This window comes from Pinus tabuliformis, chromosome 9, assembly GCF_031772625.1.
Source record: "Pinus tabuliformis cultivar Carrire ecotype Pingquan chromosome 9, CPIR1, whole genome shotgun sequence".
Lineage (NCBI taxonomy): Eukaryota > Viridiplantae > Streptophyta > Pinopsida > Pinales > Pinaceae > Pinus > Pinus tabuliformis.
The window spans coordinates 1589466445-1589480155 of NC_142307.1; the positions used below are offsets into that span (position 1 = coordinate 1589466445).

Here is a 13711-nt window from a genome sequence, read left to right on the forward strand (position 1 = left end):
GGGCTTCCGATTTTCATCTTCTCTCCATCCCCACTCGGTAGCACATGAGCGGTAATGTTGGCCATGCTCGTCCTGGGAGGCATATGTGAACAATTCCCCTTCCGCTCTCCAAGTTCTTGGCTGTATGGGCTATTGTGGTGTGGCTCCCTGGTTCGTCCTGGTCCCCTCATCCCCCTCCAGATTAGCGACAGGTTTTCTTTCCGTGTGAAAGGTGGGTTTGTAATCAAGTTGTCGTCTTGTTCCCCGCGTGCCCCTCCATATGTTACCAGCAAGAGGTTTTCTTTCCATCTAAAAGGTGGGTTGGTAATCGAGTTGTGTTTTCGGGTTTTACTGAACGATGGCCTTGGGTCTTTTGTAGGGCTTCCAATTTTCATCTTCTCTCCATCCCCACTTGGTAGCGCATGAGCGGTAATGTTGGCCAGGCTCGGCCTGGGAGGTATATGTGAACAATTCCCCTTCCGCTCTCCAAGTTCTTGGAGCTGTAGGGGCTGTTGTGGTGTGGCTCCCTGGCTCGTCCTGGTCCCCTCATCCCCCTCCAGATGATACCAGCGATAGGTTTTCTTTTTGTGTGAAAGGTGGGTTGGTAATCAATTTGTCATCCTGGTCCCTGCGTGCCCCTCCAGATGATACCAGCAAGAGGTTTTCTTTCCGTGTGAAAGGTGGGTTGGTAATCGAGTTGTGTTTTCGCGTTTGCCTGAATGATTGCCTTGGGTCATTTGTAGGGCGGCCTCTTTTCATCTTCTCTCCATCCCCACTGGGTAGCGCATGAGCAGTAATGTTGGCCAGGCTCAGCCTGGGAGGCATATGTGAACAATTCCCCTTCCGCTCTCCAAGTTCTTGGAGCTGTAGGGGCTGTGGTGGTGTGGCTCCCTGGCTCGTCTTGGTCCCCTTGTGCCCCTGCCGATGATACCAGTGACAGGTTTTCTTTCTGTGTGAAAGGTGGGTTGGTAATCGAGTTGTGTTTTCGCGTTTGCCTGAACGATGGCCTTGGGTCGTTTGTAGGGCGGCCGATTTTCATCTTCTCTCCATCCCCACTCTGTAGCGCATGAGCGGTAATGTTGGCCATGCTCGTCTTAGGAGGCATATGTGAACAATTCTCCTTCCGCTCTCCAAGTTCTTGGAGCTGTAGGGGCTGTTGTGGTTTGGCTCCCTGGCTCGTCTTGGTCCCCTTATACCCCTCCAGATGATACCAGCGACATGTTTTCTTTCCGTGTGAAAGGTGGGTTGGTAATCGAGTTGTGTTTTCGGGTTTGCCTGAACGATGGCCTTGGGTCGTTTGTAGGGTGTCCGATTTTCATCATCTCTCCATCCCCACTCGGTAGCGCATGAGCGGTAATGTTGGCCATGCTCGTCCCGGGAGGCATACGTGAACAATTCCCCTTCTGCGCTCCAAGTTCTTGGCGTTGTATGGGTTGTTGTGGTGTGGCTCCTTGGCTCGTCTTGGTCCCCCTCGTGCCCCTCCAGAAGATACCGGTGACAGGTTTTCTTTCCGTGTGAAAGGTGGGTTGGTAATCGAGTTGCTTTGTCGGGTTTGCCCGAACGATGGCCTTGGGTCATTTGTAGGGCAGCCGATTTTCGTCTTCTCTCCATCCCTGCTCGGTAGCACATGAGTGGCAATGTGGGCCATGCTCATCCTCGTCCCTCTTTCCCATCCAAATGATAAGAATGTTGAATGTTTTCTCGGCGCTCCTTTGAGCCTTCATTGTTGCAGTCCCAGATGGAAGCCCCAAAACTCCGTCGTTGCCTATGTTGCTATCGTGCCCCTCGGTTGTTGCGAATAGAGAATTTTGATTGGGCTGGGCGGCCATTTGTGGCTCCATTGAAAGTGGCTCCTCATTATATTATTCACCTCCTCCCTATTTGGTGTGGAGGGTTTTGCTTTTCGTGTGAAAGGTGGGTTGGCAATTGAGTTGGTTTTTCGGGTTTGCCTCAAGAATCGCCTTGGGTCGTTTGTACGGTGTCCGATTTTCATATTCTCTCCATACCCACTTGGTAGCACATGAGCGATAATGTTGGCCATGCTTGTCCTTGGAGGCATATGTGAACAATTCCCCTTCTGCTCCAAGTTTTGGGAGTTGTATGGGTTGTTGTGGTGTGGCTCCTTGTGATGGCTAGCCTCTTCATTGTTAGACTATTTATGGTGTCGGTGTCTTGTGCTTGTACTCTTTCCATGTTGGCATTGTCGGTTGAGATGCATACATTTAAGAGGGACGTGGAAGGGTTTTGGTTGTAAACCACCTACCCTCCTCTTGCTTGCTTTTTCCATTGGGCGTTGTGAGGCGCTGTTCTCCGTGTTGTAAAGTCAAGGGTTGGCATTCCTTTCAAAGTGCACATTGTTCATGGTTGTGTTGGCTTTGAGGTTTTGATAGATGTGTTGGCCCATATGTTTGATCGAGGGGTCGGCTTTTCCCTTGCATCTTGCGTGCGTGGCAGGCTTTTGCGGTTGGAAATGTTAAGTCACAACGTTTATGGGCATTTGTTGTTCCAATTGTGTATGCGCTTGTGGTCCAATGGGGAGGAGGCTTGCTACTATAGTCATCGATGGTGGGGGATATTTGGAAGAAGGATTTCGAGGTGGAACGCTTCGACCTCCCTCCTTTGCATGGAGGTGGCCGTAGGGGAAAATTATTCATCGTCCGGTCGATAAAGCTGTGGGAAATCTCCTAGGTTGCCTGTATGTAGGGTGCGTGGGGTGCGGAGCTGCCCGATCCCTCCTCCTGTTCGGATATGTGTCCTTGTATTGTGTAGCGACCGTCTTGATTTTAATTTACTTCCTTCCTTTGCCTTCGCTTCCTTTCCTTCGTTGCTTGAGTCACACTCCCAAGTCCTCTTTGCTCCACATCATCATGCTTCACATTCGGGTCTTTGGGATACAAAGTCATAGAAGCCATCCTTGGTCTATATCCCAAGCAACTCCTTCTATTCATCGGTACCATCATGGTCTTCCCTTCAGCTGTGATCAAGAGAATGTCCCGGTCCATAATTGGTATGGATTGTGCAAGCTCCATAAAGTCCATCCCCAACACCATAGAATGATCATCCATGTCCACAACTCTCAAGTCCAACTTTCCAAACCACGATCCTAATTTTACCTGAGTGTCCTTCAACACCCCATCAACAACTCTAATGGTAGAGTTGACTGCTTTGAAAGCACTCCATTCCCTCTCCATCTTTGCTTTCTTCCCAAAAGACTTTCCTACCTTCCTGCTTACTAAGCTATGAGGAGCCCCTGTATCCACCAAATCTGCAAATCTCTTGCCCTTCACGGTCACTTGCACAAAACTTAGCTTCAAGGAATCACCTCCCTTTGTTGGCTTTGTCTTGTGCCTCAAATCAGCAACCTTCTTCAAGAATTCGGCCTTAGAAGTGTCAATTGGCTCATGCTCCATCTTGACATTCCTCCTAAGGTACTTCACCTCCTTGCTTGGCTCCTCTAAGCAACTCGATCCTGGCCCAGCTTGACTTCCTTCAAGCTTGCCCTTCATCGCATCTTGCTCAAGTGCACCAACCAAGTGTCCACTGACCAAGTTCATAGAACTAAACTTCTGAATGTCCTTTGGATGTTCTCGGTAGTGAGTTCCCAACCTGTCAATGTAGTCGAGCTCTTCCTTCTCAATCACAACAACCTTCTTACCAAGAATCTTCTTCTTTATCTCTTCCTCAATTTGCTTGATTTCGGCTTCCACCCTGGCACTTTCCTTCCTCAACCGGGCTCTTTCATCAAAGAGCTCTTGAAGATCAAGACCACTTCGTTGGATCTCCTCATCAAGTTCCTTGAGTTCAACATTTGTCGTACTTCTTCATTGGCTCTTGAGTTCTTCAAGTTCCCTCTTTAGTTCCGAACAACTCTCTCGAATCTTCATGTTCTCGGCCTTCATCGAAACCCATTCAGAACTCCATTGACTCATATGTTCCAACACTTCGTACCGGAGAGCTTTAACTACACTATGGCTAGATTCACCTTTTGTAGGTTCATCTACCACCACTGCCTTTTCAGCCTTCTCCATGTTCACCGAGTCACCTGCAACCTGAACCAACCCTTGTTCCACTTTGTGTGAAACGGTTTCCTTCACCTACAAGTTCCTGTCATGAGCAACCCTGCTCAACAACTTCACCGAACCGAAGCTCCGATACCACCTGTCACGCCCCTACACCTGCGGTAGTCTTCCAACCACTTGTAGCAAGGTGCAGCACCACCGAATGCTTTCTTTTCACCAATACTAACATTTGTGGACTACGCCTACTTTCACATTAACATACTTAGCTTGTGTTTCGCAACTAAGTAAAAGCAATTATCCTTTATACTTAATGAAGCCCATACTCATTCATTATCATCATGCAATTATACCGAGAACAATAACAATTGCAACAAGTATAAAGGGGAGGGGCAACTCCCCGTAATGTGAGTCTGCCCGACAATTTTATTAAGAATATCATATTTACAACACAAGTGTGTCTTGGCCGAACCAAGTCTCACACTTAGACAAATTTACAAAGATAAGCAACCTGCTTTTACAATCATGTGCACCCTTGCACAAAGAGAAGTGCTCACCTGAGCCACTTATTCCTCTCTACCAAGTCCTGCACAAATCTGCATACAAACCGTACCCCAGCACACTTGCCTACACCTCAACCGGCACAAGAATATACAAAATCTGCACTTGGATAGTGTGCATGAGATGTGCGCATCTCCTATCTCCTCTTACGCAGACTTACTCCTCTTCCTTATGCGTAGAAGTGATGAGAGTTTGTTGTTCAAATGAGATTAAAGCTCCTCACATATATACCAAACCTTGCGTAGGTTTCAAGGGGTGTGTAGCCCCATGGCCGACCCCCAAAGTTGTCAACGCATGCCCACATGTTTATGTTTACAGGTCGGCTTTGCACATTCTTTAACCATCGTATATATATGCGTTAGCCCAACACTTAGTCGCATAAGTGTTTTCCCTAACGTCGCATATATCGTCGCATTCCTTCGCACATAATGTCACACCAGTCGCACATTTCCTCCACACGCCCGTGCGCCCACCCACGCTCGTGCACGACTCGCCGGTGCCCCTCACACTCTCTCCCGAAGGCCTTACAGGGTCGTTCGGGCAGGTCATTCGGGCGAGGGCGCACCCAGGCGAATGAGCCCGTATCAAAAATGTTAAGTTGTGACCCGATGTTGGCTTTGTGCACATTCGTGCAGCTCGTTTGCCCGGCTCTCCCTTGTCGCTTCGTTTCGGTCGTTCGGGCGGGTCGTTTGAGGGTGTCTGTGTGAACTCGTTCGGGCGGGTCATTCAAGCGAGAGCGCACCCGGGCAAACGAGCCTGTATCAAAAATGCTAAGTTGTGACCTGAGGTTGGCTTTGTGCATGTTCGTGCAGCTTGTTTGCCTGGCTCTCCCTTGTGGGTTAGTTTCGGTCGTTCGGGCGGGTCGTTTGAGGGCGCCCGTGTGAACTCGTTCGGGCGAGGGCGCGCCCGAGCGAACTAGCCCATATCAAAAATGCTAAGTTGTGACCCGAGGTTGGCTTTGTGCATGTTCGTGTAGCTGGTTTGCCCGGCTCTCCCTTGTCGCTTCGTTTCGGTCGTTCGGGCGGGTCGTTTGAGGGCGTCCGTGTGAACTCATTCGGGCGGGTCATTCGGGCGAGGGCACGCCCGAGCGAACGAGCCCGTATCAAAAATGCTAAGTTGTGACCCGAGGTTGTCTTTGTGCACATTCGTGCAGCTCATTTGCCCGCCTCTCCCTTGTCGGTTCGTTTCGGTTGTTCGGGCGCCCATGCAAAATCGTTCGGGTGGGTCATTTGAGGGCGTCCGTGGGAACTCGTTCGGGCAGGTCGTTTAGGCGAGGGTGCGCACAGGTGAACGAGCCCGTATCAAAAAATGCTAAGTTGTGACCTGAGGTTGGCTTTGTGCACGTTCGTGCAGCTCGTTTTCCCAGCTCTCCCTTGTTGCTTCGTTTCGGTCGTTCGGGCGCCCATGCAAAATCGCTCAGGCGGGTCGTTTGAGGGCGCCCATGTGAACTCGTTTGGGCGAGGGCGCGCCCGGGCGAAGGAGCTCGTATCAAAAATGCTAAGTTATGACTTGAGGTTGGCTTTGTGCACGTTCGTGCAACTCGTTTGCCCAACTCTCCCTTGTCGCTTCGTTTCGTTCGATCGGGCGGGTCGTTTGAGGGGGCCCGTGTGAACTCGTTCGGGCGGGTCGTTCGGGTGAGGGCGCGCCCAGGCGAACGAGCCCGTATAAAAAATGCTAAGTTGTGACCTGAGGTTGGCTTTGTGCACGTTCGTGCAGCTCGTTTTCCCGGCTCTCCCTTGTTGCTTCGTTTCGTTCGTTCGGGCGGGTCGTTTGAGGGTGCCCGTGTGAACTCGTTCGGGCGGGTCGTTCGGGCGAGGGTGCGCCTGGGCGAACGAGCCCATATAAAAAATGCTAAGTTGTGACTCGAGGTTGGCTTTGTGCATGTTCGTGCAGCTCGTTTGCCCGACTCTTGCTTGTCACTTCGTTTCGGTCGTTCAGGCACCCATGCAAAATCGTTCGGGCGGGTCGTTTGAGGGCGCCCATGTGAACTTTTTCGGGTGGGTCGTTCGGGCGAGGGTGCACCCGGGCGAATGAGCCCGCATCAAAAATGCTAAGTTGTGACCCGAGGTTGGCTTTGTGCACGTTCGTGCAGCTCGTTTGCCTGGCTCTCCCTTGTCGCTTCGTTTCGGTCGTTCGGGCGCCCATGCAAAATTGTTCGGGCGGGTCGTTTGAGGGCGCCCGTGTGAACTCATTCGGGTGGGTCGTTCGGGCGAGGGCACGCCCGGGCGAATGAGCCTGTATCAAAAATGCTAAGTTGTGACCCGAGGTTGGCTTCTTGCACGTTCGTGCAGCTCGTTTGCCTGGCTCTCCCTTGTCGCTTCGTTTCGGTCGTTCGGGCGCCCATGCAAAATCGTTCGGGCGGGTCGTTTGAGGGCGCCCGTGTGAACTCGTTTGGGCGGGTCGTTCGGGCGAGGGCGCGCCCAGGTGAACGAGCCCATATAAAAAATACTAAGTAGTGTCCCGAGGTTGGCTTTGTGCACGTTCGTGCAGCTCGTTTGCCCAGCTCTCCCTTGTCGCTTCGTTTCGGTCGTTCGGGCGCCCATGCAAGATTGTTCGTGCAGGTCGGTTGAGGGTGGCCGTGTGAACTCATTCGGGCGGGTCGTTCGGGCGAGGGCGCGCCTGGGCGAACAAGCCCGTATAAAAAATGCTAAGTTGTGACCCGAGGTTAGCTTTGTGCACGTTCGTGCAGCAAGTTTGCCCGGCTCTCCCTTGTCGCTTCGTTTCGGTCGTTCGGGCGGGTCATGTGAGGGCGTACTTGTGAACTCGTTTGGGTGAGGGCGCGCTCGGGCTAATGATCCCGTATCAAAAAATTCTAAGTTGTGACCCGAGGTTGGGTTTGTGCACGTTCGTGCAGCTCGTTTGCCCGGCTCTCCCTTGTCGCTTTGTTTCGGTTGTGCGCGGTGCCCATGAAAATTTGTTGGGGCGAGGGCACGCATGGGCCAACAAGCCCGTATCAAAAATGCTAAGTTGTGACCCGAGGTTGGCTTTGTGCATGTTCGTGCTGCTCGTTTGCCCGGCTCTCCCTTGTCACTTCGTTTCGGTCGTGCGGGGGCCCATGCAAATTACAGATCATCCGAGCGACAAGTTTTCTTTCCGTGTGAAAGGTGGGTTGGTAATTGAGTTGTGTTTTCGCGTTTGCCTGAACGATGGCCTTGCGTCGTTTGTGGGGTGGCTGATTTTCATCTTCTCTCCATCCCCACTCGGTAGCGCATGAGCGGTAATGTTGGCCACACTCATCTTGGGAGGCATATGTGAACAATTCCCCTTCTGCTTTCCAAGTTCTTGGAGTTGTATGGGCTATTGTGGTGTGGCTCCCTGGCTCGTCCTGGTCCCCCTCATGCCCCTCCAGATGATACCAGCGACAGGTTTTCTTTCCGTATGAAAGGTAGGTTGGTAATTGAGTTGTGTTTTCGCGTGTGCCTGAACGATGGCCTTGGGTCGTTTGTAGGGTTGCCGATTTTGATCTTCTCCCCATCCCCACTCGGTAGCGCATGAGCGGTAATGTTGGCCACACTCATCTTGGGAGGCATATGTGAAAAATTCCCCTTCTGCTCTCCAAGTTCTTGGAGCTGTATGGGCTGTTTTGGTGTGGCTCCCTGGCTCATCCTGGTCCCCGCGTGCCCCTCCAGATGATACCAGCGACAGGTTTTCTTTCCGTGTGAAATGTGGGTTGGTAATCGAGTTGTGTTTTTGGGTTTACTTGAACGATGGCCTTGGGTCGTTTGTAGGGCTTCCGATTTTCATCTTCTCTCCATCCCCACTCGGTAGCGCATGAGCGGTAATGTTGGCCATGCTCGTCCTGGGAGGCATATGTGAACAATTCCCCTTCCGCTCTCCAAGTTCTTGGAGCTGTATGGGCTATTTTGGTGTGGCTCCCTGGCTCGTCCTGGTCCCCTCGTCCCCCTCCAGATGATACCAGTGACAGGTTTTCTTTTCATGTGAAAGGTGGGTTTGTAATCGAGTTATCGTCTTGGTCCCCGCCTGCCCCTCCAGATGATACCAGGAAGAGGTTTTCTTTCCGTGTGAAAGGTGGGTTGGTAATCGAGTTGTGTTTTTGGGTTTGCCTGAACGATGGCCCTGGGTCATTTGTAGGGCTTCCGATTTTCATCTTCTCTCCATCCCCACTCGGTAGCGCATGAGCGGTAATGTTGGCCATGCTCGTCCTGGGAGGCATATGTGAACAATTCCCCTTCCGCTCTCCAATTTCTTGGAGCTGTATGGGCTGTTGTGGTGTGGCTCCCTGGCTCGTCCTGGTCCCCTCGTCCCCCTCCAGATGATACTAGCAACAGGTTTTCTTTCTGTGTGAAAGGTGGGTTTGTAATCGAGTTGTCGTCTTGTTCCGTGCGTGCCCCTCCAGATGATAGCAGCAAGAGGTTTTATTTCCGTGTGAAAGGTGGGTTGGTAATCGAGTTGTGTTTTCGGGTTTGCCTGAATGATGGCCTTGGGTCATTTGTAGGGCTTCCAATTTTCATCTTCTCTCCATCCCCACTCGGTAGCGCATGAGCGGTAATGTTGGCCATGCTCGTCGTGGGAGGCATATGTGAATGATTCCCCTTCCGCTCTCCAAGGTATTGGAGCTGTAGGGGCTGTTGTGGTGTGGCTCCCTGGCTCGTCCTGGTCCCCTCATCCCCCTCCAGATGATACTAGCGACAAGTTTTCTTTCCATGTGAAAGGTGGGTTGGTAATTGAGTTGTCGTCCTGGTCCCCGCGTGCCCCTCCAGATGATACCAGCAAGAGGTTTTATTTTCGTGTGAAAGGTGGGTTGGTAATCGAGTTGTATTTTCAGGTTTGCCTGAACGATGGCCTTGGGTCATTTGTAGGGTGGCTGCTTTTCATCTTCTCTCCATCCCCACTCGGTAGCGCATGAGCGGTAATGTTGGCCAGGCTCGGCCTGGGAGGCATATGTGAACAATTCCCCTTCCGCTCTCCAAGTTCTTGGAGCTGTAGGGGCTGTTGTGGTGTGGCTCCGTGGCTCGTCTTGGTCCCCTCGTGCCCCTCCTGATGATACCAGCGACAGGTTTTCTTTCCGTGTGAAAGGTGGGTTAGTAATCGAGTTGTGTTTTCACGTTTGCCTGAACGATGGCCTTGGGTCATTTGTAGGGCGGTCGATTTTCATCTTCTCTCCATCCCCACTCTGTAGCGCATGAGCGGTAATGTTGGCCATGCTCATCTTGGGAGGCATATGTGATCAAATCCCCTTCCGCTCTCCAAGTTCTTGGAGCTGTAGGGGTTGTTGTGGTTTGGCTCCCTGGCTCGTCTTGGTCCCCTTGTACCCCTCCAGATGATACCAGCGACATGTTTTCTTTCCATGTGAAAGGTGGGTTGGTAATCGAGTTGTGTTTTTGGGTTTGCCTGAATGATGGCCTTGGGTCATTTGTAGGGTGTCTGATTTTCATCATCTCTCCATCCCCACTCGGTAGCGCATGAGCGGTAATCTTGGCCATGCTCGTTTCGGTAGGCATACGTGAAAAATTCCCCTTTTGCACTCCAAGTTCTTGGCGTTGTATGGGTTGTTGTGGTGTGGCTCCTTGGCTCGTCTTGGTCCCCCTCGTGCCCCTCCAGAAGATACCGGTGACAGGTTTTCTTTTCGTGTGAAAGGTGGGTTGGTAATCGAGTTGCTTTGTCGGGTTTGCCCGAACGATGGCCTTGGGTCATTTGTAGGGCGGCCGATTTTTGTCTTCTCTCCATCCCCGCTCGGTATCACATGAGCGGTAATGTGGGCCATGCTCATCCCCATCCCTCTTTCCCATCCCAACAATAAGAATGTTGAAAGTTTTCTCGGCGCTCCTTTGAGCCTTCGTTGTTGCGGTCCCAGATGGAAGCCCCAAAACTCCGTCGTTGCCTATGTCGCTATCGTGCCCCTCAGTTGTTGCGAATAGAGAATTTTGATTGGGTTGGGTAGCCATTTGTGGCTCCATTGAAATTGGCTCCTCGTTATATTGTTCACCTCCTCCCTATTTGGTGTGGAGGGTTTTGCTTTTCATGTGAAAGGTGGGTTGGTAATTGAGTTGGTTTTTCGGGTTTGCCTCAAGAATGGCCTTGGGTCGTTTGTAGGGTGTCCGATTTTCATCTTCTCTCCATACCCACTTGGTAGCGCATGAGCAGTAATGTTGGCCATGCTTGTCCTTGGAGGCATATGTGAACAATTCCCCTTCTGCTCCAAGTTTTGGGAGTTGTATGGGTTGTTGTGGTGTGGCTCCTTGTGATGGCTAGCCTCTTCATTGTTCGGCTGTTTATGGTGCCGGTGTCTTGTGCTTGTACTCTTTCCGTGTTGGCATTGTCGGTTGAGATGCATACATTTAAGAGGGACGTGGAAGGGTTTTGGTTGTAAACCACCTACCCTCCCTCTTGCTTGCTTTTTCCATCGGGCGATGTGAGGTGCTGTTCTCCTTGTTGTAAAGTCAAGGGTTGGCATTCCTTTCAAAGTGCACATCGTTCGTGGTTGCGTTGGCTTTGAGGTTTTGATAGATGTGTTGGCCCATATGTTTGATCAAGGGGTCGGCTTTTCCCTTGCATCTTGCGTGCGTGGCAGGCTTTTGCGGTTGGAAATGTTAAGTCACAACGTTTATGGGCATTTGTTGTTTCAATTGTGTATGCGCTTGTGGTCCAATGGGGAGGAGGCTTGCTACTATAGTCATCGATGGTGGGGGCTATTTGGAAGAAGGATTTCGAGGTGGAATGCTTCGAACTCCCTCCTTTGCATGGAGGTGGCCATAGGGGAAAATTATTCATCGTCCGGTCGGTAAAGCATGGGAAATCTCCTAGGTTGCCTGTACGTAGGGTGCGTGGGGTGCAGAGCTGCCCGATCCCTCCTCCTATTCGGATATGTGTCCTTGTATTGTGTAGCGACCGTCTTGATTTTAATTTACTTCCTTCCTTTGCCTTCGCATCATGGTTGCCACAGGTGGTCAAGTGATCGAGGTCCACCGTTTCTGCTGGCGCGGGTGGACTCCTACGTGGCCTCGGTGTGTGGCCTGGAGGGTCGAGGGGCATTTCTAAGAGAGGTTGTGGGCTCGGTTGGTCTTGTTGTTTTGTTTCCTTCCGTTTCCTTTGCATTGAGGCTGCCATAGGCGATCATGCGATCGAGTTCCATCGTTGCTGTTGTCTGGGTGGACTCCTAGGTGGCCTCTCTGAAGGGAGGGTAGGGGGGCACTTGTTGTTTCAATTGTGTATGTGCTCGTGGTTCAATGGGGAGGAGGCTTGCTACTATAGTCATCGATGGTGGGGGCTATTTAGAAGAAGGATTTCGAGCCCGCGGCTTTCTCCAGCGTTTAGTGTCGGCCAGTGACAACTCCTCTTTGGAGTTTGATTCTTTGACCCCCGTTGACTCTCTCGCTAGAAAGGTTGTTGGGTGTTTTGTACACGGAGGGGTGCAATAGCAGGGTGGGTTTGTGTTATGGGCAATAGGCTATTTGTTGCTTGAAGCCTTGTGCCACTGGGTTGGGGGGCTGTTTGCCTCTCAGTGACGTGCTCCAGACACTGGTCTCATCATGGCCCTCGTCTTTTCTATTGGTCAATTTTGGGTTGTGATTTATTTGCTTGGTTGTTTGCTATGTTGTAAAGCTGGAAAGGGTGTTGTGCTGAATGCATGCGGGAGGGTGTGAAGAGGTGGGACGCTTTTTTGATTGGGTGCCTTGTTTGATTTCTTTTTGGTTAGCGGACATCTTGCTCGGCGTGCTGTTGAGCTTCTCTCTTTTCTTGGGATCTTTGTTTCTTTGGTGTTGTGGGATTTTTGTGGATTGGTGTTTGGGAAGGACAAAAAGCAGTGCGAGTTCCCAGGGTGGCCACCCTAGTCCTTCTCGATCGCCGTCCCCTGCAGTTCCCCCCTTTTTCCAAAGCCGGGGGGTTTGGGAAGCTTGTTCTCTGTTTGAGCCTACCCTTGTGAGCCGGTAGCCATGTTTGATATCTCTTGCTTTCCTGTTGTTTTCTTCCCTTCTTGCTTTTGGCCCCTTAGCTTTACAGAGAAAAGGTGGGATTGTTGTGGATTGGTGTTCAGGAAGGACGAAAAGTAGTGCGAGTTCTAAGGGTTGCCACCCTAGTCCTTCTCGATCACCGTCCCCTGCAGTTCCCCCCCTTTTTGCGAAGGCACGGGGGTGGGGAAGCTTGTTCCCTGTTTGAGCCTCCCCCTGTGAGTCGGTGGACACGTTTGATATCTCTCTTTCTTTCATGTTGTTTTCTTCCCTTCTTTTGGCCCCTAGCTTTACAGAGAAAAGGTGGGATTGTTGTGGATTGGTGTTCGGGAAGGATGAAAAGCAGTGAGAGTTCCCAGGGTGGCCACCCTAGTCCTTCTCGATCGTCGTCCCCTGTAGTTCCCCCCTTTTTGCGAAGGCACGGGGTTGGGGAAGCTTGTTCTCTATTTGGAGCCTCCTCCCCTTGTGAGCCGGTAGCCACGGTTGATATATCCCTTTATCCCTTGTTGTTCTCTTCCCTTCTTCCTCGTGGCCCCTCGCTTTATGGAGAAAAGGTGGGATTGTTGTGGATTGGTGTTCTGGAAGGATGAAACGTAGTGCCAGCTCCCGGGGTGGCCACCCTCGTCCTTCTCAATCGTCGTCCCCTTCAATTCCCCCCTTTTGCCGAAGGCACGGGGCTTGGGAGGCTTGTGCTTTGTTTGTGCTTTATTTTCTACCCTGTTCTCTTCCTATTGGTCCCTAGCTCTACAGAGAAAAGGGGGAATTGTTGTGGGCTGGTGTCGGGGAAGGGCTAAAAGCAGTGGGAGCTCCCGGGGTGGCCACCCTAGTCCTTCTATCACTGTCCCACGCATTTCCCCCCTTTTTGCGAGGGCGTGGGGTTGGGGGGAGATTTTCTTCTGTTCGAGCCTCCCCCCTTGTGGGGCTTAGACATATTTGTTTCTCTTTCTCTCATGCGTTTTTCCTCCTTTTGCCCCTTGGCCTTACATTTGTTGTGGGGGGTGCCCCTATTCAGTTTTGTGGCCGATTTTTTGGTAATACGTGGAAACGACTCTCGGCAATGGATATCTCGGCTCTTGTTACGATGAAGAACGTAGTGAAATGCGATACTTAGTGTGAATTGCAGAATCCCGTGAATCATCAAGTTTTTGAACGCAATTTGCGCCCGAGGACTCGGTCGAGGGCACGTCTGTCTGAGCGTCACATCCCATTCAAACGCGCTCGCTACAATATGCTAGGGAGCAACGG

The 13711-nt window shown here is 51.5% G+C and overlaps 1 non-coding gene across 1 annotated transcript; it reads left to right on the top strand.

Moving 5' to 3' along the window:
- Positions 1-13512: 13512 nt before the first annotated feature.
- Positions 13513-13666, top strand: LOC149154801 (5.8S ribosomal RNA). Its single transcript, XR_016263880.1, has one exon. It is a non-coding gene; the product is annotated as a 5.8S ribosomal RNA (ribosomal RNA).
- Positions 13667-13711: the final 45 nt, after the last annotated feature.